We start from the raw sequence: 21064 nt of genomic DNA, 5'->3' as shown, positions 1-21064 counted from the left end.
TAGTAGTTATATTCTTGTACATAGGAGTAGTATTATAGTAGTTATATTCTTGTACATAGGAGTAGTATTATAGTAGTTATATTCTTGTACATAGGACGTAGTATTATAGTAGTTATATTCTTGTATATAGGAGTAGTATTATAGTAGTTATATTCTTGTACATAGGGGCAGTGTTATAGTAGTTATATTCTTGTACATAGGACGTAGTATTATAGTAGTTATATTCTTGTATATAGGAGTAGTATTATAGTAGTTATATTCTTGTACATAGGGGCAGTATTATAGTAGTTATATTCGTGTACATAGGACGTAGTATTATAGTAGTTATATTCTTGTATATAGGAGTAGTATTATAGTAGTTATATTCTTGTACATAGGGGCAGTATTATAGTAGTTATATTCTTGTACATAGGGGCATTATTATAGTAGTTATATTCTTGTACATAGGACGTAGTATTATAGTAGTTATATTCTTGTATATAGGAGTAGTATTATAGTAGTTATATTCTTGTACATAGGAGTAGTATTATAGTAGTTATATTCTTGTACATAGGAGGTAGTATTATAGTAGTTATATTCTTGTACATAGGAGTAGTATTATAGTAGTTATATTCTTGTACATAGGAGGCAGTGTTATAGTAGTTATATTCTTGTATATAGGAGTAGTATTATAGTAGTTATATTCTTGTACATAGGAGGTAGTATTATAGTAGTTATATTCTTGTACATAGGAGTAGTATTATAGTAGTTATATTCTTGTACATAGGAGGCAGTGTTATAGTAGTTATATTCTTGTACATAGGAGGTAGTATTATAGTAGTTATATTCTTGTACATAGGAGTAGTATTATAGTAGTTATATTCTTGTACATAGGAGTAGTATTATAGTATTTATATTCTTGTACATAGGAGGTAGTATTATAGTAGTTATATTCTTGTACATAGGAGCAGTATTATAGTAGTTATATTCTTGTACATAGGAGTAGTATTATAGTAGTTATATTCTTGTACATAGGAGTAGTATTATAGTAGTTATATTCTTGTACATAGGAGCAGTATTATAGTAGTTATATTCTTGTACATAGGAGTAGTATTATAGTAGTTATATTCTTGTACATAGGAGGTAGTGTTATAGTAGTTATATTCTTGTACATAGGAGTAGTATTATAGTAGTTATATTCTTGTACATAGGAGTAGTACTATAGTAGTTATATTCTTGTACATAGGAGGCAGTATTATAGTATAGAGTGTAGCTTTGATTGTACAGTCTTTAGTAACTATGAGACCTCTGCCCACCTTGCACAGATCAGGGATATGAATGACCCTCCCGTCCTCCAGCCTTGTACACTTGGTTATTGCTTTTCCTGTATACAAGCATGTCTGCCATTTATATCTCAGCCCTGAATGAAACAATATGTTGTAATTAATTCTGAGCTGGGCCGTGTGTTTGGCGGTTTGCGCTGAGCCTGTGTTCCAACCGCAAGATGGACGGAAAAATGTCAACCTGATGCTCGGCGACTTGTTAGCACTGTGTTCAAATGTCAGCGAAACCACAAAGGTCTGGATTTCATTTCTTTCCTTGGCCATGGAAGGATTTAAAGGAGGAACAGGGCGGACAAAGGGCAGGCTGGAGGGATAGGGAGAGAATTACGGACAGAAAAGAGCCGCGCTCGTGATTATTCTCCGCCTTTAATATTTCCACTGCGTTAACCTTAAGTGACCAGCCCTCGGTTCTGTCTCTTGGTCCCGTCAGAGGCGTCTACATATTTTTAATTAAAAATATAAAATATTTTGAGCTCTGTTACAGTGAATCTTTCTTAAGGAACACCTGTGACTTTCCACAGCTGACCTGAGACTTATTAGAGTGAGGGGCTGACTGGACATGGCGCGTTTCCATCCTAGAATTCTTGCAATTTTCATACAACTATTTTCCCCATACAGTTTCGACCAAATGAGGTGATGTCACAATTTGGCGTCTCGGCGTTCAGCAAGGCGGTTTACGGTTGACCTGACAATGAAGTGCCCAGTTGTGCAGGAGACGGGTCTGCTCTTATGGGGAATCTAGAAACGCTCTACATAGCGCTATAATGTATAACTTATGTCACGGGATCACTTTTTCTAGGTCCTTGGGATCATACTTCAGCTTTATCACAGGGACATTATCGTCGTCAGATTGGAGGGCCTCGGACTCGCCAATAAAATAATACCGTATACCTGTTCACAAATACCTATAACTGTGACTCCGTACGTTATCTGTAAAGGCTTTCACGTCAATATCAGGTTGGTGCCGTCTGACAGGCAGGGTCGCCGCTCAGGTGACAAACTAACATGACAGAACATATGGCCTTTAAAGGGATTTCAGGGACCAAGATATTTTTGCTTCTCCAACACTTTGCAGTCCATTGGTCACAGGGCTCCGATCCTTTCGGATGAATGGGTAGAGAACAAGAACCAGAGGTCCGTGACAGGAGAAGAATCCGCGCTCACTGGCAAAGGAGTGACACAAAAACCGGAATATCCAATATGGAGTATTTTAATTGAGGAAGATAAAACATCATGACGCGTTTCGGGCCAACCCAGTCCCTTTCTCAAGTGCAAATGGGCAGGTCACGTTAGGCCAGATGCACCTGGGGCTGCTCTGCAATACCGCGCACAACCACTATACAATGTATAGCGTTCTACTAGGTAAGCAGTGAAGAGGCCGCAGAACGTCTCCGAACATTGCAGACCCTTCAATCCGCTGATCGATTGGGTTCCCAAGATTCAGACCTTCACCTATCCCGGGGCAGGTGATCAATATCAGTCCAGGAAGATGGAAGAGACGCGCCATGCCCAATAAGATGGGGTTTTAGAAACGACATTTTGCTTTGCTTGACGGGTGTCCCAGATGCCAACTTCTAAAAGGTGTACAGTAAAGGGTCCAGCCCTGGTCACCCTAATACAGGAGGCCACTCTGGGCCGTGCAGGGGGTTCATTCTCATAATAAAACAGACTTTAGGCCCACACACAGCCATTGGTAACCTGCCTGCCCCTTATTGTCTGGAAAGGAGGGGTGGACAAGGCGATTCTCTTGTTAAACTTTCTCCTCACACCAAAACACAAGACAATTCATTCACGACCCTGAAAAATGGGTGAGAAAGGAGGGGGCTGGGCGAGCCTTGTATAACATGCAGCAGAGTGCATGAAAACGCAGGGAAGGGCTCTGTGCACTTGTGGGTTTTTCGACAATGATTTGTCAGAATGTTAAAGCATCCCCCCCCCCTCATATACACACACGGGGGACAATTACCCTTTCAGTAATTTTCAGCACATTTCAAGCAGTAAAGAATGTGACGTCGGTTTATTTGAAGAGATTTTAGTGTTATTATCTGCACATAGCTCCAGGTGGGACACGGCAGATGTACAGGCTCGCGGCGGTCAGGAGGGGGGGTCTGAGACCTATAGGATTGTCGATCAGAAAAGAGGGGAAGGGGATGCTACAAGGAGGGAAATCCAGGTCGGGGGTCGTCCAGACTTCCATAGTAGATGAGGATGGATGAAGACACCAGTCTTCATAGATATTGCACCACTATTCCCCATTATTGTGCGCTGACATATTTGCTGTACGCTCCCTCCCTCCTATACGATATATACTGTACATCCCCCAAGCAGTCTCTCTGCCGCTCTGCTCTTCCATTTTCCAGTCACTCGCTGCAGCAATTAACAAATTCCAGACAAATATTACGGCAAAATAATTTTCAATGGGTTTTTTAGATGGGGTCACGACTACTACGAATTCCGCAAGATGCAAATAGCGGCTGTCGGCGAGCACGGACATGAAGTGTAATTCTATTTACAGGTATAGCTTATACATTACATACAATAGATAAGGAGCGGTCAGTGTCTACATGCCTGGAACATGGATATACACGGGACAGAATACGGAGTGGTCTGTCCTCTCCTCTAGTTATTATAACTACCACTGGTTTGTTTACATGTAATTCTGCCAGGAGTAACTGTACAATAGCCAACAAATAGCTTAGAAAATCCCAAGTGAACCTATTATAGGAGACCCAGAGCAGCAATGTATGAGCACAGTAAGGAGAACTGCTGCTGTCCGTGTGGATACAGAAGAAATATCATTCACAAGTAGATACAAGCACTAAGAAGACTTCTCACACTATAAGCTGTGGGACGTGCAGGATCTTCAGTTCAGTGCACAAGGTAAACCGTGTGGAGGTTTTTAGGAAAAAACTGTATGAAGAGAACAATCCCTCCTCCTCCCTCTCACCATGGTGCTGTCTTTTATCTATGGACAGGACTTCCCTAGTAACAGGTAGTGAACTGCAAATTAGCTAGAAGAGAGACACCTAGAGGCAGGGACTGTAGAGAGGTCTTTTTAAGCAGAAAACACCAACATTTTGGTCCAGAATCACATGCTCTATGAAATGAGACTATACGGTGTTAAATAATAGGGACCATTTAAGGTTTCTGGCACTTCCTTTTACTGATGATGAAGCAATTCAGTGCATTTACACCAAGGTATACCAAACCAATGACTTACAACTAATACACATTACAATCCTAGGTACAAAGACTTCTCTCTCCCTCTATTTTAGAATAGACGATGTATTAAGAACAGAAGATGGAATGCAAAACCTTCTTTATAATTCGGCCTGAAGTCATATCTGGTTGAGTTTACGGAACTGCCAGATGTGGAAGGCTGTGAAGTGAGTTATCACTGTGGTGTGATATATATATACTATATTAAGTCAGAGCCTGATGTAGAAAGACCAGGGGTGTAATATCTAATTCTTATATCTATTCTATCCAGATTAGCTATAAGACTATATGTAGCTAAAGGTCTGAATAATCCGGGGCAGGGGACTTGGTGCTTGACAACCAGGCTGTCAGACTGTATTGGGGCATTAGGTCATCTGAAAATCCTTACAAAAGAAGGGGGTATTATAATGCCAGGGGTTCTTACTCTCAGGAAGCTCTAGATAGATGCCCTATTACAATCACATAGTACCCCCGCCATACCAGAAAGCTTATTCATCATACTACTTTGCCATCGGGCTTTCATCTGGTTTTACCCATTGGTGACATGTGCGTTAGCTGTATACTCCCATTGGTGACATGCGCATGTTAGCTGTATACTCTGCTGCAATGGTCAGAATAGCAGCCCTCCTATTGCACCAGCATATGCCCCTGTTATAGTCTCAGTTATTAGTAAGCACAATAAAATATTTTTCCCCCGTCTTATTCGCAGTCCACGCGGGACCTAAATTTCCCCATTCCGGAAAGAGTTAAATCATTATATCCCACACAGCTTCCTAAAAAGAGAGTAATGGCCCCAACAAGCTTCAGGCTCTCTCTGTAGAAAGAATAATAGGGACCGAGATCCTTTATCGACAAGAACCCCGTTTTTTTTGAGTCACTGAGCACCCTCGAGCCACGGCTTGACAAATGATGGTTCCAGTACCCAGGTTTTATGAAGAGGACGGAGTCTGAAGGACCCTCTCAATTTCTAGTCCTAGGTAGAGGAGAACAATGAGGTTCCTTGTCTGCTTTTACCGTTCGATGGTCTGCATGTTATACACTCGCCCCTCGTGAGGCCGAACCCTTGAGCAAAATCCTAGTCATTAAAACGTCCCTGACCACGGTGAAAACATTACCCGTAGGTTCAGTGAAAGACCTCCGGAGCGAATCACTTCCGATCTTTATCTGGATGAAGGCATCTGATGGAACGTTAAGTGTATTCATATAGGGATACAATCGGAACGATGGATAAATATGGGATCAAGCCAAGTAAAAATTACTCACACATGGTACCGAAACTGTCCCGTCACCAGGGTGTTAAATTCAGACAACATGTCCAATCCTTTTCCTCTTGACAATGCATGGTACTGGATTGTCTCCGCTCGCCTTGGACCAAACGTCTTTGTGTTTATTTCCACTGCAAAAAAGTACCTGGTACTTTGTAGAACCTGCTTTAGACCACGGACTGAGCAAACCAAAGTGGCACCCGAGGGTCACAAGTCCAAAAACAGGCAGCGGAACACAAACGACATGAAACCCAAACCGAATTGTAACAAATCAAAGCGAATTGAGTGTATCCAGTACTACACAGTGGATAAGAGTCTCAAGTGTCGGGAATCAGACCTCACAGTCACCCAAACCTGCCAAAAGTTTGTTGGAGTTTGTTGTATTGGAGCCTCAAATCTCACATTTCCTGCAAATTTACAAACTGACCATGAATGAGCCAAAATAAACATCTGATCCCCTCCAGAAAACTCTGATCTCTCAAAAGATCAGTTTGCCAGTCATTTAGTGGGTGAGGAATCCACTGAACGGGATAAATCTAAATCCATTATGTTCTGCCCTACCAGGGTGCTGACACAATGGGGGCCACATTGAGAGCTTTATTCTACAATGGGGCGCCGGTGGTTCAGACTTTCCGATCTTCAAACAATCTGTGTATGAGATACCGAGTTCTTTTCTTTATCTGTGTTACACTATTACTATACGTGTTACAAACTTCTCTGGTTTCCTGTAGTCTTCTGACTCTTTTATTCCCACCTTCTCTGTTTAAAGGGGTTGTCCACAAATTCTAGGACTCGGAGAAGGCAGGGGAAGTTGAAAAAACAAAAAAAGCAAAACAAAAATCACCAGTTCCCGTCCAGTTCCTGACCTCAGCGTGTCTTGGATTCTCCAGTTTATTCCTTGGGATCTGAGTTTGGTTCTGACCTCTCCTATCCCTGCACATTGCTATTACCCTGCACTACCACCGCCAGTCGACGACTAATCCAGGGACTGTAGCCTGGAGATTCTCTACAGTAATGTCCAGATCACTGAATAGAAATTGATCCAAGGCCGAGTACCAGGGAATCCCTTGGACTCCATATTTTGATTCAGCCGGCCAAGGCTTCCAGAATTAGTGACACATCAGCTCATACATTGGTAACTAGATCTATTATAACCTCAAATATTTGCTTTGTTAGAGATGAAAAAGAACAGATGAACATGTTAAGTCGATTTGGTGCATAAATCTGCAACCATTGAGCCATGAGAACATTGGTGAGGTCAGATACTGGTGTTGACAATCCACTTCGGCAGAGTTATGGTCACGGCCAAATTCTTATTCGTATGGACTCGGTCACTGACAACCATACAATTCTCTTGAATGGGACATTAAGATTTCCATTCGGTTAAATAAGGTTTCAGCTCAAACACGACCCCAGGCCGCCATCCTAAGCCGTATGCATCTGGCCATGATGGATTCCCACGTCATCCAGCCGTCTCGGTGTGCTGAGAGGTATCTGGGGTCCTGGTGAGGTGGGATGCATCACTCCATCTAATGCTGTTTACTTAGCCAAGACTCCATTGATGGCACCGCTCTAGCCAAATCTCTCTAGACCTTACGTTTGGATTTCCCAATCCATGAATCTCCCAATAAAGAGATTTTAGGCTTTGGTAACGAACCAGAAATTTGGAATTGGGTAACGGGTCTTGCAATCGGGGACGAATGAGCTTTAGCGACCACATGGCTTAGCATTTGGTCAAGTGACATACAGGTTGCATTTGGTTATTCATCACTTTATTAACCTGTAGACAACGGACTATGCTGTAATGGCAAACCCACACAATAGAAGGGTTCACATACTTTAAAAGCATCACCTGCAAATCCACTAGTAATTTGATTCTTGGCCCAAACATCATGACTTGATATTTAGTAAGTTGTCGATCATTAGATCGTTGGTCATTTCAACAAACAGCCTCCATGACCTTCTTTGGACTGAAAATGGATTGCAAGCTCTTGTGTCCCAGTGTACGGGTCTCCAGGCTAGACACCAGAGCTCCCACGGTGCTGACCTCTTCCAGCACAGCAAGGGTCTACAAGAAACCTTTTGAGGCTTCTATACATGAAACCAATCGGGTATAAAGTCCTTGGAATGGATGGAGCTTGTTCCCGGTCGCCTGGGTGATTTATCTCTCTCACCCTCCCCACCCCCCCCCACCCCTTGTGCCCGCCATTCATTATGCACTAACTCCCAGACACCCCCTCGTCCTCTCCTCTGCAAATAAAGTGGATGAAAAGGGAGAGAGGGGTGAGATGAACCAGGCTTGCAGGGGAAACAAATAGCTGATCTCTGGAATACATTAATTTCCTTTGGCTGGAAGCTCTCGGAGGGGATAACAATAGGGCAGTGACTCTAGGGTCTGGGATCTTCAAATAAAGACTCCCTGCTGTCATGGGTAGCAGGACGTGGAATGAAGGGCGATATCCCGTGGTCCTTCGTCTTGTTGTTCCTTTGGCGCAGGCTGGAGGCTATCTGTTTGGCCGTTACTAGGCGTCTTTGGCAGAAAAATGGAGGCATTTCCTACGCTATTGAAGACTTGGTTTATTAGGCAAATAAAGCTGGTGTGAGACACTTTAGTTGGGGCTGCGGAGGGGGGAGTGGGGGGAACTGGGACCCGTTATTTATGTTTTGTCTTTTTCCACCATCATGCGAGCACCAGCGCCGTTGGAACACATGAGAATCGAAGGCTCGTATCCGACACTCCATGATGGCCCCAAGACAAGAGTCTGACACGACATAAAACTTTACACTTGCGCATTAACACCTCTTATCCCCCATATAACAACTCTTTTCTTCCTCAGTACTGTCTACATGGAATTTCCATCTGCTAAGCACAATGTCTCTCCATGACACCTAGAGCTCCCTTTACCCTCCGTAGAACTTCTCCGAGGGTGAGATCAGCAATCGGCTCCTTTCCCATTGTAACATTACAACTATCAGGTTCGAGAAACCAAGGCAGCGGAGAGCTTACGGAAGCCTGTGCGATCCCCTGCCTGGGTTATAAACCTCATCAACTACACGGATCTTCTCTAAAGTGACCTGCGGCTCCTCACCAAAAACGCAACGCAATATGGGGAATGTATAACTAAAGTGCCCTTCTGTCCTTCTGCCATGGACCTGCTGTTTCTCAGTCCACTTTGCTTTGGTAGCCTGGTATACTCCCCCCACCATGACATCATCAGCACTGGCCAATCCAAGAACAGGGGGAGTGTCCTAGACTACCCAAGCTCTGTGCGCAGTAGGGCAGCCTGCAAAGCTAGTGGCCAATGGGGATGAATGCAGACTGGAGTGGAAACTGGCAAAGAAAAACTCAAGAGGAGGACACCAGGGTTTAGGCAGAATTTCTTGTGTTAGAACTTCATGTGACCCTCATGTTCTCCATAAATATTTACCTGAAGATGGCCAATGGATACGAGTGCACATTTATGAAGCCTGGTGCACTCTACACATTGTCTTCAGCAGAAATGACCAATCTAAGAAAAGGAGGGATTGTCACAGACTAACAAAACCCTGTGTGCATAGAGTAGTGTGAGAAGCTAGGGAGCCCAGGAGATAGACCGGAACGTAGCAAAGAAGAACAAAAGAGGAGGACAATGGGGACTTGGAAAAAAACCTCCCAAATTATTAAAATTGTGTGAAAAATTGTAGGGGTTGCATAAGCCATTCCAAGATGTTGTAGAATCCTAGACCTTCCATGTCCCAACCAACTAGGGTGATCCAAGCTGGTCAAGGGGTGCGGGATCCATGCTGGTCAAGGCGTGCGGGATCCATGCTGGTCAAGGCGTGCGGGATCCATGCTGGTCAAGGGGTGCAGGATCCATTCTGGTCAAGGGGTGCGGGATCCATTCTGGTCAAGGGGTGCGGGATCCATGCTGGTCAAGGGTTGTGGAATCCATGCTGGTCAAGGGGTGCGGGATCCATGCTGGTCAAGGCGTGCGGGATCCATGCTGGTCAAGGGGTGCGGGATCCATTCTGGTCAAGGGGTGCGGGATCCATGCTGGTCAAGGGGTGCGGGATCCATGCTGGTCAAGGGGTGTGGGATCTATGCTGGTCAAGGGGTGTGGGATCCATGCTGGTCAAGGGGTGTGGGATCCACGTTAGTCAAGGGGTGCGGGATGCAGGCTAGTCAAGGGGTGCAGATCCATGCTGGTCAAGGGGCACAGGATCCATGCTGGTCAAGGGGCGCGGGATCCATGCTGGTCAAGAGGCGGGATCCATGCTGGTCAAGGGGTGCAGGATCCATACTGATCAAGGGGTGCGGGATCCATGTTGGCCAAGGGGTGCGGGATCCATGTTGGTCAAGGGGTGCAGGATCCATGTTGGTCAAGGGGTGCAGGATCCATGTTAGTCAAGGGGTGCGGGATCCATGTTGGTCAAGGGGTGTGGGATGCAGGTTAGTCAAGAGGTGCGGGATCCATGCTGGTCAAGGGGCACAGGATCCATGCTAGTCAAGGGGCGCAGGATCCATGCTGGTCAAGTGGCGGGATCCATGCTGGTCAAGGGGTACGGGATCCATGCTGGTCAAGAGGTGCAGGATCCATACTGATCAAGGGGTGCGGGATCCATGTTAGTCAAGGGGTGCGGGATCCATGTTGGTCAAGGGGTGCAGGATCCATGTTGGTCAAGGGGTGCAGGATCCATGTTAGTCAAGGGGTGCGGGATCCATGTTGGTCAAGGGGTGTGGGATGCAGGCTAGTCAAGGGGTGCGGGATCCATGCTAGTCAAGGGGTGCGGGATCCATGCTAGTCAAGGGGTGCGGGATCCATGCTATCATCTGCATCTGAAAGGGCATAACCTAGACTTGGTCCTATATGAAACACTTCTATTGCAATGCAGTAACATTACATAGTCACATAGTTCGACCAGTGGATGCAAAAGGCCATGATATCCTAAATCTTTCCATTACCATCAATGCTGTGCCCAGCATTAAAGGGGGGTTAAACTTTTTGAGCATCGCTCAGTAGATTTATAACACCACCACTCTTACAACCGTACCCTATTGTTATGAAAACGCCTTGATATTTCGCCAGAGCCGACTGCATTTCATCCTGGAAGCTTGTGAGCCAGAGGAGCAATATCCAGAATCGTATGGCTAAGCCGAAATCCAGGAACTTGGGAAGCAATGAGGTCATGATGATAAAACCAACATCATTTACGGATTCAATCATCTCTAGGCAGGGTCTGGGCTGCGGCTGCAGGAAAGGTGACCGATTTCGCAGAAAGACTCTTAGGCATGAGTGAAAGCATTGCGCAAGATGGCAATATAGAGTGAATGTAGATTTATGACTCCCAGTCCGGTAAGAAGAGGATGCTGGAATTAGTTTCGGATGCCAGAGATGAACCTTTGTCCTGCCAGAGAGGCCCGCTCAGCATTTGTTGTTGGCCACAATGTCCCAAACCTTCAATATGGACAATCTTCATTTATCAAAAAACAATCAGTTCGAGGAAGAGCCGACACATTTGGGGATTATATTAAAATCTTCCAATACAAATGAAGACTCCTCGTGTTATAAGAGAAACAGCCTGAAGCTCACAAAGGTCTCATTTTCCTCGAAGAAAGTAAAGTGAAGACTCGCAGGAGGGTTGTGGGGTCTGTCCTGGATGATCCATACGCATGGCGAACAGCAGAGGCCACGACATACCAAAGAAAATCCAGTCGAAACTTTCACAGGATCTAAGATACCTTATTATTCACAGTGTTCCAAGCAAACAAATAAATGTAACTTCTTGTCGTGACTTGGATCCACGTGTTCTCCTTGGTGCTGCTGAGTCGGTCTCCTTCCCCCTCTGGCAGCTAATATTATTATTTCCCCTGGAGAAGGACTGTTACACACTGGTTCGCCATTCCCAATTCTGGTCTTCCATCCTCCTGATCACTAGGGGATTCAGGGAGCAGACACTCATCCCTGGTCCTGTGGACAGGGAATGTGTCCATAATGGGGCAACCCCTTTAAGGGAAGTTGTCCAGTCAGGAAAGTACAACAGTGTATGAATCCGTGGCTGTGACTAGAGTATAAGGAATTATTTAACTAGAATAAGGAAAGCAAACACTATGTGATGCAGATCTAATATGTCTAATAGCTGCACATTAAAACACATGCACACTTGGCCGAACACAGCATGAAAGTATATGGAAAGTTAATTAGGAATTACAGATAGCTGAAAGTGACTGCAAGTGTACGGTAGGAAATAGGACGGAAAACTCGGAGCTACAACCAAGTGTAACCCTAGAGCTACAAAACACACTTTCCTACACTAGTATTGTGCTTGTGACTTAGCACAAAGCGAACAGGAAATATCCAGATCCAAGTGTTTGCAAAACTCGACATCACCAGGGCACTTACGTTTCTCGTCTTTTACTTTCAGAGGATTGGTCAAGAGATCCTAAAATTAGGTGCTAATGCCTGCAAGCTTCTGGCGACGCACAAAACCAGGATTATGTGATGTGTTCTGCACAAGCCGCGTACCCAAGTGTCCCGGAGCCGCACAAGCCAGAGAAAGCTTAATATCATGAAGTCACTTTATGGGCAAGAAATTGTATTATTAACTAAAAAGCAAAATCCACAAAGAGGAGGAGTCACAAGTGTTATATCATGTCCAATATATGTCTGCGAAATACCGTATAGGAGAGGCAACGAGGTACACTGGTCAGGTGACATGTAATACAGAGAGGAAATGTCATTAAGATCCATTACTACATAGGAGCAGTATTATAGCAGTTATATTCTTGTACATAGGAGTAGTATTATAGTAGTTATATTCTTGTACATAGGAGGTAGTATTATAGTAGTTATATTCTTGTACATAGGAGTAGTATTATAGTAGTTATATTCTTGTATATAGGAGGTAGTATTATAGTAGTTATATTCTTGTACATAGGAGGTAGTATTATAGTAGTTATATTCTTGTACATAGGAGGTAGTATTATAGTAGTTATATTCTTGTACATAGGAGCAGTATTATAGTAGTTATATTCTTGTACATAGCAGGTAGTATTATAGTAGTTATATTCTTGTACATAGGAGTAGTATTATAGTAGTTATATTCTTGTACATAGGAGTAGTATTATAGTAGTTATATTCTTGTACATAGGAGGTAGTATTATAGTAGTTATATTCTTGTACATAAGAGTAGTATTATAGTAGTTATATTCTTGTATATAGGAGTAGTATTATAGTAGTTATATTCTTGTACATAGGAGGTAGTATTATAGTAGTTATATTCTTGTACATAGGAGTAGTATTATAGTAGTTATATTCTTGTACATAGGAGTAGTATTATAGTAGTTATATTCTTGTACATAGGAGGTAGTATTATAGTAGTTATATTCTTGTACATAGGATGTAGTATTATAGTAGTTATATTCTTGTACATAGGAGTAGTATTATAGTAGTTATATTCTTGTACATAGGAGTAGTATTATAGTAGTTATATTCTTGTATATAGGAGGTAGTATTATAGTAGTTATATTCTTGTACATAGGAGGTAGTATTATAGTAGTTATATTCTTGTACATAGGAGGTAGTATTATAGTAGTTATATTCTTGTACATAGGAGCAGTATTATAGTAGTTATATTCTTGTACATAGCAGGTAGTATTATAGTAGTTATATTCTTGTACATAGGAGTAGTATTATAGTAGTTATATTCTTGTACATAGGAGTAGTATTATAGTAGTTATATTCTTGTACATAGGAGGTAGTATTATAGTAGTTATATTCTTGTACATAAGAGTAGTATTATAGTAGTTATATTCTTGTACATAGGAGTAGTATTATAGTAGTTATATTCTTGTACATAGGAGTAGTATTATAGTAGTTATATTCTTGTACATAGGAGGTAGTATTATAGTAGTTATATTCTTGTACATAAGAGTAGTATTATAGTAGTTATATTCTTGTATATAGGAGTAGTATTATAGTAGTTATATTCTTGTACATAGGAGGTAGTATTATAGTAGTTATATTCTTGTACATAGGAGTAGTATTATAGTAGTTATATTCTTGTACATAGGAGTAGTATTATAGTAGTTATATTCTTGTACATAGGAGGTAGTATTATAGTAGTTATATTCTTGTACATAGGATGTAGTATTATAGTAGTTATATTCTTGTACATAGGAGTAGTATTATAGTAGTTATATTCTTGTACATAGGAGTAGTATTATAGTAGTTATATTCTTGTATATAGGAGGTAGTATTATAGTAGTTATATTCTTGTACATAGGAGGTAGTATTATAGTAGTTATATTCTTGTACATAGGAGGTAGTATTATAGTAGTTATATTCTTGTACATAGGAGCAGTATTATAGTAGTTATATTCTTGTACATAGCAGGTAGTATTATAGTAGTTATATTCTTGTACATAGGAGTAGTATTATAGTAGTTATATTCTTGTACATAGGAGTAGTATTATAGTAGTTATATTCTTGTACATAGGAGGTAGTATTATAGTAGTTATATTCTTGTACATAAGAGTAGTATTATAGTAGTTATATTCTTGTATATAGGAGTAGTATTATAGTAGTTATATTCTTGTACATAGGAGGTAGTATTATAGTAGTTATATTCTTGTACATAGGAGTAGTATTATAGTAGTTATATTCTTGTACATAGGAGTAGTATTATAGTAGTTATATTCTTGTACATAGGAGGTGGTATTATAGTAGTTATATTCTTGTACATAGGATGTAGTATTATAGTAGTTATATTCTTGTACATAGGAGTAGTATTATAGTAGTTATATTCTTGTACATAGGAGTAGTATTATAGTAGTTATATTCTTGTACATAGGAGTAGTATTATAGTAGTTATATTCTTGTACATAGGAGGTAGTATTATAGTAGTTATATTCTTGTACATAGGAGGTAGTATTATAGTAGTTATATTCTTGTACATAGGAGGTAGTATTATAGCAGTTATATTCTTGTACATAGGAGTAGTATTATAGTAGTTATATTCTTGTACATAGGAGTAGTATTATAGTAGTTATATTCTTGTACATAGGAGGTAGTATTATAGTAGTTATATTCTTGTACATAGGAGTAGTATTATAGTAGTTATATTCTTGTACATAGGAGGTAGTATTATAGTAGTTATATTCTTGTACATAGGAGGTAGTATTATAGTAGTTATATTCTTGTACATAGGAGGTAGTATTATAGTAGTTATATTCTTGTACATAAGAGTAGTATTATAGCAGTTATATTCTTGTACATAGGAGTAGCATTATAGTAGTTATATTCTTGTACATAGGAGTAGCATTATAGTAGTTATATTCTTGTACATAGGAGTAGTATTATAGTAGTTATATTCTTGTACATAGGAGTAGTATTATAGTAGTTATATTCTTGTACATAGGAGGTAGTATTATAGTAGTTATATTCTTGTACATAGGAGGTAGTATTATAGTAGTTATATTCTTGTACATAGGAGTAGTATTATAGTAGTTATATTCTTGTACATAGGAGTAGTATTATAGTAGTTATATTCTTGTACATAGGAGTAGTATTATAGTAGTTATATTCTTGTACATAGGAGGTAGTATTATAGTAGTTATATTCTTGTACATAGGAGGTAGTATTATAGTAGTTATATTCTTGTACATAGGAGGTAGTATTATAGTAGTTATATTCTTGTACATAGGAGGTAGTATTATAGTAGTTATATTCTTGTACATAGCAGTAGTATTATAGTAGTTACATTCTTGTACATAGGAGTAGTATTATAGTAGTTATATTCTTGTACATAGGAGTAGTATTATAGTAGTTATATTCTTGTACATAGGAGCAGTATTATAGTAGTTATATTCTTGTACATAGGAGCAGTATTATAGTAGTTATATTCTAGTACATAGGAGGTAGTATTATAGTAGTTATATTCTAGTACATAGGAGGTAGTATTATAGTAGTTATATTCTTGTACATAGGAGTAGTATTATAGTAGTTATATTCTTGTACATAGGAGTAGTATTATAGTAGTTATATTCTTGTACATAGGAGTAGTATTATAGTAGTTATATTCTTGTACATAGGAGTAGTATTATAGTAGTTATATTCTTGTACATAGGAGGTAGTATTATAGTAGTTATATTCTTGTACATAGGAGGTAGTATTATAGTAGTTATATTCTTGTACATAGGAGGTAGTATTATAGTAGTTATATTCTTGTACATAGGAGGTAGTATTATAGTAGTTATATTCTTGTACATAGGAGTAGTATTATAGTAGTTATATTCTTGTACATAGGAGTAGTATTATAGTAGTTATATTCTTGTACATAGGAGAAGTATTATAGTAGTTATATTCTTGTACATAGGAGTAGTATTATAGTAGTTATATTCTTGTACATAGGAGGTAGTATTATAGTAGTTATATTCTTGTACATAGGAGCAGTATTATAGTAGTTATATTCTTGTACATAGGAGTAGTATTATAGTAGTTATATTCTTGTACATAGGGGACAGTATTATAGTAGTTATATTCTTGTACATAGGAGTAGTATTATAGTAGTTATATTCTTGTACATAGGAGTAGTATTATAGTAGTTATATTCTTGTACATAGGAGGTAGTATTATAGTAGTTATATTCTTGTACATAGTAGTATTATAGTTGTTATATTCTTGTACATAGGAGTAGTATTATAGTAGTTATATTCTTGTACATAGGAGTAGTATTATAGTAGTTATATTCTTGTACATAGGAGAAGTATTATAGTAGTTATATTCTTGTACATAGGAGTAGTATTATAGTAGTTATATTCTTGTACATAGGAGGTAGTATTATAGTAGTTATATTCTTGTACATAGGAGCAGTATTATAGTAGTTATATTCTTGTACATAGGAGTAGTATTATAGTAGTTATATTCTTGTACATAGGGGACAGTATTATAGTAGTTATATTCTTGTACATAGGAGTAGTATTATAGTAGTTATATTCTTGTACATAGGAGTAGTATTATAGTAGTTATATTCTTGTACATAGGGGACAGTATTATAGTAGTTATATTCTTGTCCGCAAAATCAAAAATTACTACAATATTTGGTTTCAAATCAGAAAAAAAATAAAATAGAGACATCTAAGTCCCATCACCATTTCCTTGACAAGACACAACAAACAATCATTGTCCTTGTAGTTATTTGCCAAGTCCCTCCCAGTTGGGCTTTTACATTGTGAACTATTTCTTGAATATTTTAAGTTTCAGAAAGTGAGTGACTTTGAGGGACCTTCTTAAAACATTCCTGAGCCAGCAGATAAGTCAATGGGCAAAGAAAGACTTCTTCATTGATTAGCCAATGTTTGAGGGTAACAAAGACACAAGTGTTCGGCTAAGTCGTCCATGAAAACCGCTTAGGCGTCTTAACTGGAGAATTAAAGAAAAAAAATATAGGGGTTTGAAGTTCCCGTGATCAAACTAGACTTAAGGAGAACTTCCTGACCTCTTTGGTTATGCTTCCCTGGTTGGCTTGTCTCCCATTAGCCATCTATTTTGGGCCGGTTCCCAGTGGTTCCCTCAGAAACATATTGTTAGCCCTTTGAATCCTAATATCCTAATGTCTCCAAGCTAGGGGCCACCCAGGGAGGGCAATAACAATGCCATTGTAGGAAAGCTTTGGTTTGTCTTGGCATTTGAAAGCCACCACCCTCGTTCTCTGACCTTGATCTCCAACTGGGATAAGTGACCTTGATCTCTGTCGAATCAAAGGAAACTTAACAAATTGGTGCCTTAATCCACTTAGCCTTCTGTCACCCTGTCCACTCTAGGGTTGTAAGGAGCCGGACTCTCTCTTGAAATGGAGGGTCTTCCGTACTAATCCCCCAGTGACCAGCGGGAACACGTATTACTTGGCTTTAAGATTCCTCAACGCTTGCCCTTGGTGTGCTCGGCTTACAAAAGAACTCACCCATGTGAAACAAAGAGCGTGAAATCAGGGTGAGAACGGTGAACAGAAAAAAAAAAAAAAAGTTGGGAGTCCATGTGAATTCAATAAAATCACTGCAAACTAAATTTACCTATCCAAAAAAAAAAGTTGTACGTGGGATTGTCGGGGAAGTGATGTAACAGAGATGTCTACGGTGACTTCCCAGGGAGATGAGGGCACAGTCAAGAACATGTTTGGGTGGTCCGAGGGCGTCTTATCTCCCGTGAAATTCCATTTACACATGCTTGTAGTGATAAATAGCAAGTCTATCGTCTATGGGGCTCGCTGGTTCTGCTCCTGAGAATTCCTTGGAAAGGGATCAGTGTTACTCGGCGTCTGCTCAGAAATCGACATGTAAGACGCGATGCCCCGGGAATGTGCAAGGCAAGTCGGTAGGTAAACAAGTAAGACACTACTTTTAAGGTAACGATTGAGAGAGGAATGTTTGGGCGAAACAGAACGACCCAAAGAACGGGCGAGTTGCATTTTGCACACCATAAGTTTGACTCTGGTTTCGACACCCAAATCTATCACACATGGTGGACGGCCATGGTCAAAGCTCCTAGAATTCAGGAGACAGGAATAGATCACAAAAATGATGGACCCACAGACAAAAGAAACCAAACAAGACCCTAGTATAGTATTTAGTAGTTGAATACCTCGCTCCCATAGGAACGCGTGTAAGCGGCCGTCAAATATTCAGTGCGCTTAACCCCTTGGTGTTCGGCCGCTTACACGCATTCCTATGGGAGAAAGGTATTCGACAAATACGAATCGCTCAACACTAGTATTTAGTAAACGTATTTTGGATTTGGGAACTTTTTCCTACTCCACAGCCCTGGATCCTACACCCTATAACCAGCGGTCAGACTGGGCAGAATGGTGTGGGGTCACTCTAGATTTTACATATACTAGATAAAAAACAGTGCAGTTTGCAGCAGAGCTGTGGCATCAGAGCCGAAGTCGTGGAGTCGGAACCGATTTTGGAGAAAAAATGACTGACCCCGGCTTCAGAATAAAATGCTGAATTATTTTATAAAGCTATAATAGAATTATTAATCTGATATAATTAGATGTATAGTCTGTTACATATTCGCTATCATAGGGTTAATTACGGGATTTTTTCGTGTATTAGAGGATCTTTATGGTTTCGGACTGAACATTGCAACCATTTATAAGGCACGGGAATAGGGTGAGCCGATCTTGAGATTTCAGGATCGTTTTTAGAATCGGATTTTTCATCATTTTCCAGCCGATCCCGATCGTAAAATTTGCTCAATCGCCAATTGGGATCCGATCATTCCCGATCGCTCAACCCTATTACATACATGAATAGGGTTGAGACGATCATGAGATAACCTCCGACCTCGATCCCAATCGTGATCGTGAAATTTACTCGATCTTTTCCGATCCCGATCACTGAACCCTACACGGGAATCACTGGTTTGTCCTACTGACCCCACCAGCCCTAGTAAAATGATAGACCCCACGATAGAACCAGAGATGTGATCGTGGCCCTCTCCGTGGGCCGGGGCTGTAAATGCAGCACACCAATAACTAGAAGCGAGTGAGAAAAACTTTGTAGCTCGTTTGATAAATTGTTCAACCAATAGTTCTCCGGAAAGCCGAAAAAATGGGATCTCTGTAAAATCTGGAAGTCATCAGGTTCTTCTTTGGAATGGGACCTGCTTGTGATTTCCTAAACTCTTTCATATAGACGCTGGGCTTATGAATTTGTAGTAATGAAATACAGTATAGTCCGGCGTCACCTATACGCTTCTTCCCACTTTCATGTATACAGGCAGAACTTTTTTTCGGCAACTTATTGTCAGACTAATTTTAAGGGTTAATAGAAATTTTTCTATATTATTATAAAACATATTTTAAAAGAAATTTGTTGAGGTTTTAAAAATTTTTGCAGGTCATTAGCTATAAAAAAAAATCCCTATAGTTTTGGAGCCCTGAGGTCTATAGGACTGACACTCCCTGTTCTATAGAGATCACTTGTAAGCAATCACCGCATTCATTTGACAATGGCAGGTAACACCTATATACATAGCATAAGGTTATTCACAATAGAGGTCATAGCTCACAGAGCATGCCCACAATACGCTCCTATGGAAGAGGGTTACATCGTCGCAACAGACAGACACTTCCTGTTCTGTAGAAATCACTTTGTAGCAGTCATTCTGCTATTTTCACAATCATAGGCAACATCTAAGTCACTCAGGATCCACCATTTACAATAGGTGATGTCACAGCCCGCCCCTCCTACCTGCACAGGTCGCCCACAGGTCACAGAGCATGCTCACAGCAGGTCACAGAGCATGCCCACAGGTCACCACCTCCAATAGAAATCAATGGAGCAGATTTACTAATGAATCCATGCCAGAATTCTGTGATATTCGCCCCAAAAAACCTTGTGTACAAGCCTTACCTTTCACTTATTAAGTGTTAATATTACAATTTTCCACCTTGTCTGACAATGGGGTGAGGCATAGCTGTAAAGGGGTGGGGCTTAGTGGGAAAGGGGGAGGGTTAAGATGCAAAAGAAGTGCAAAAAAGGTCACCAAATTTTTGCTGAGGTTTTACTATGCCCTTTATAGGGACTAGTTTCACGTTTTTGGGGGCTTTCTATTTTAATTCCTGAGCGGACACCTTTTTGAGTTGGTTCTGCTACAGGACTAAGCGAGATGGCGCCGCCATGATTTTCGGGGGCTCTATACTACAGCCAGCCCCCTCCTTGTAAGGGGAACCTTCCTTACCAGCGACTCTCAAACTCTCCACCTTGCCGAAATCAGCGCCTTTAACTTTTTAAAGATCAGAAGTCGGGGTGTCATGTAGCCCTGTGCCCCAGATTCTGCAGAACCTCCTAACCAGAACCCCAGCGTCAGTATTTAGCACCAGAAAGGGTTAAAGAGAGCCAATGTCGTACAATTGTCTTTTCATATTGAAGCTATAAGGGAAAAAATGGGTCTTGAAGAATTCAAAGCAGAACGGTGGGGGAGGGGTGGTAAGCTATGGACTGAGATGGGGGGGGGGGGGGCGGCTGATTCCTGGCAGGTTTTCAAACACCTGGCAACCTGATTCTAGAAAAAACAAAGCATAAATTCACACACCCCCTGTAAAATCCAGCATGGCCGAGGCCGCTCTGCTGTGTACAGTCTCGGGCTTATTGCAGTCAGGGTTTCTGGTGACCTTTTGACATCGAGGCTTTTTATTGCTGGGCCCCGAATAATAAAGACATATTGTCTAATACGTGCGAGGTGTCACTGCCGGGGACCTGTCACCCTGCTGAAC

The 21064-nt window shown here is 40.8% G+C and overlaps 1 protein-coding gene across 1 annotated transcript in view; it reads right to left on the bottom strand.

Annotated features, from left to right (window-relative positions):
• The window catches only part of STX8 (syntaxin 8), a 150090-nt gene that overhangs the window by 15750 nt on the left and 113276 nt on the right, over nucleotides 1–21064 (bottom strand). The gene's annotated exons all lie outside the window — the stretch shown is intronic.

Source organism: Leptodactylus fuscus, chromosome 6 (genome assembly GCF_031893055.1).
Source record: "Leptodactylus fuscus isolate aLepFus1 chromosome 6, aLepFus1.hap2, whole genome shotgun sequence".
NCBI classification, from domain to species: Eukaryota; Metazoa; Chordata; class Amphibia; order Anura; family Leptodactylidae; genus Leptodactylus; species Leptodactylus fuscus.
Note: the sequence above shows the minus strand (reverse complement) of the source record. Positions and strands in the feature narration are given on the sequence as shown.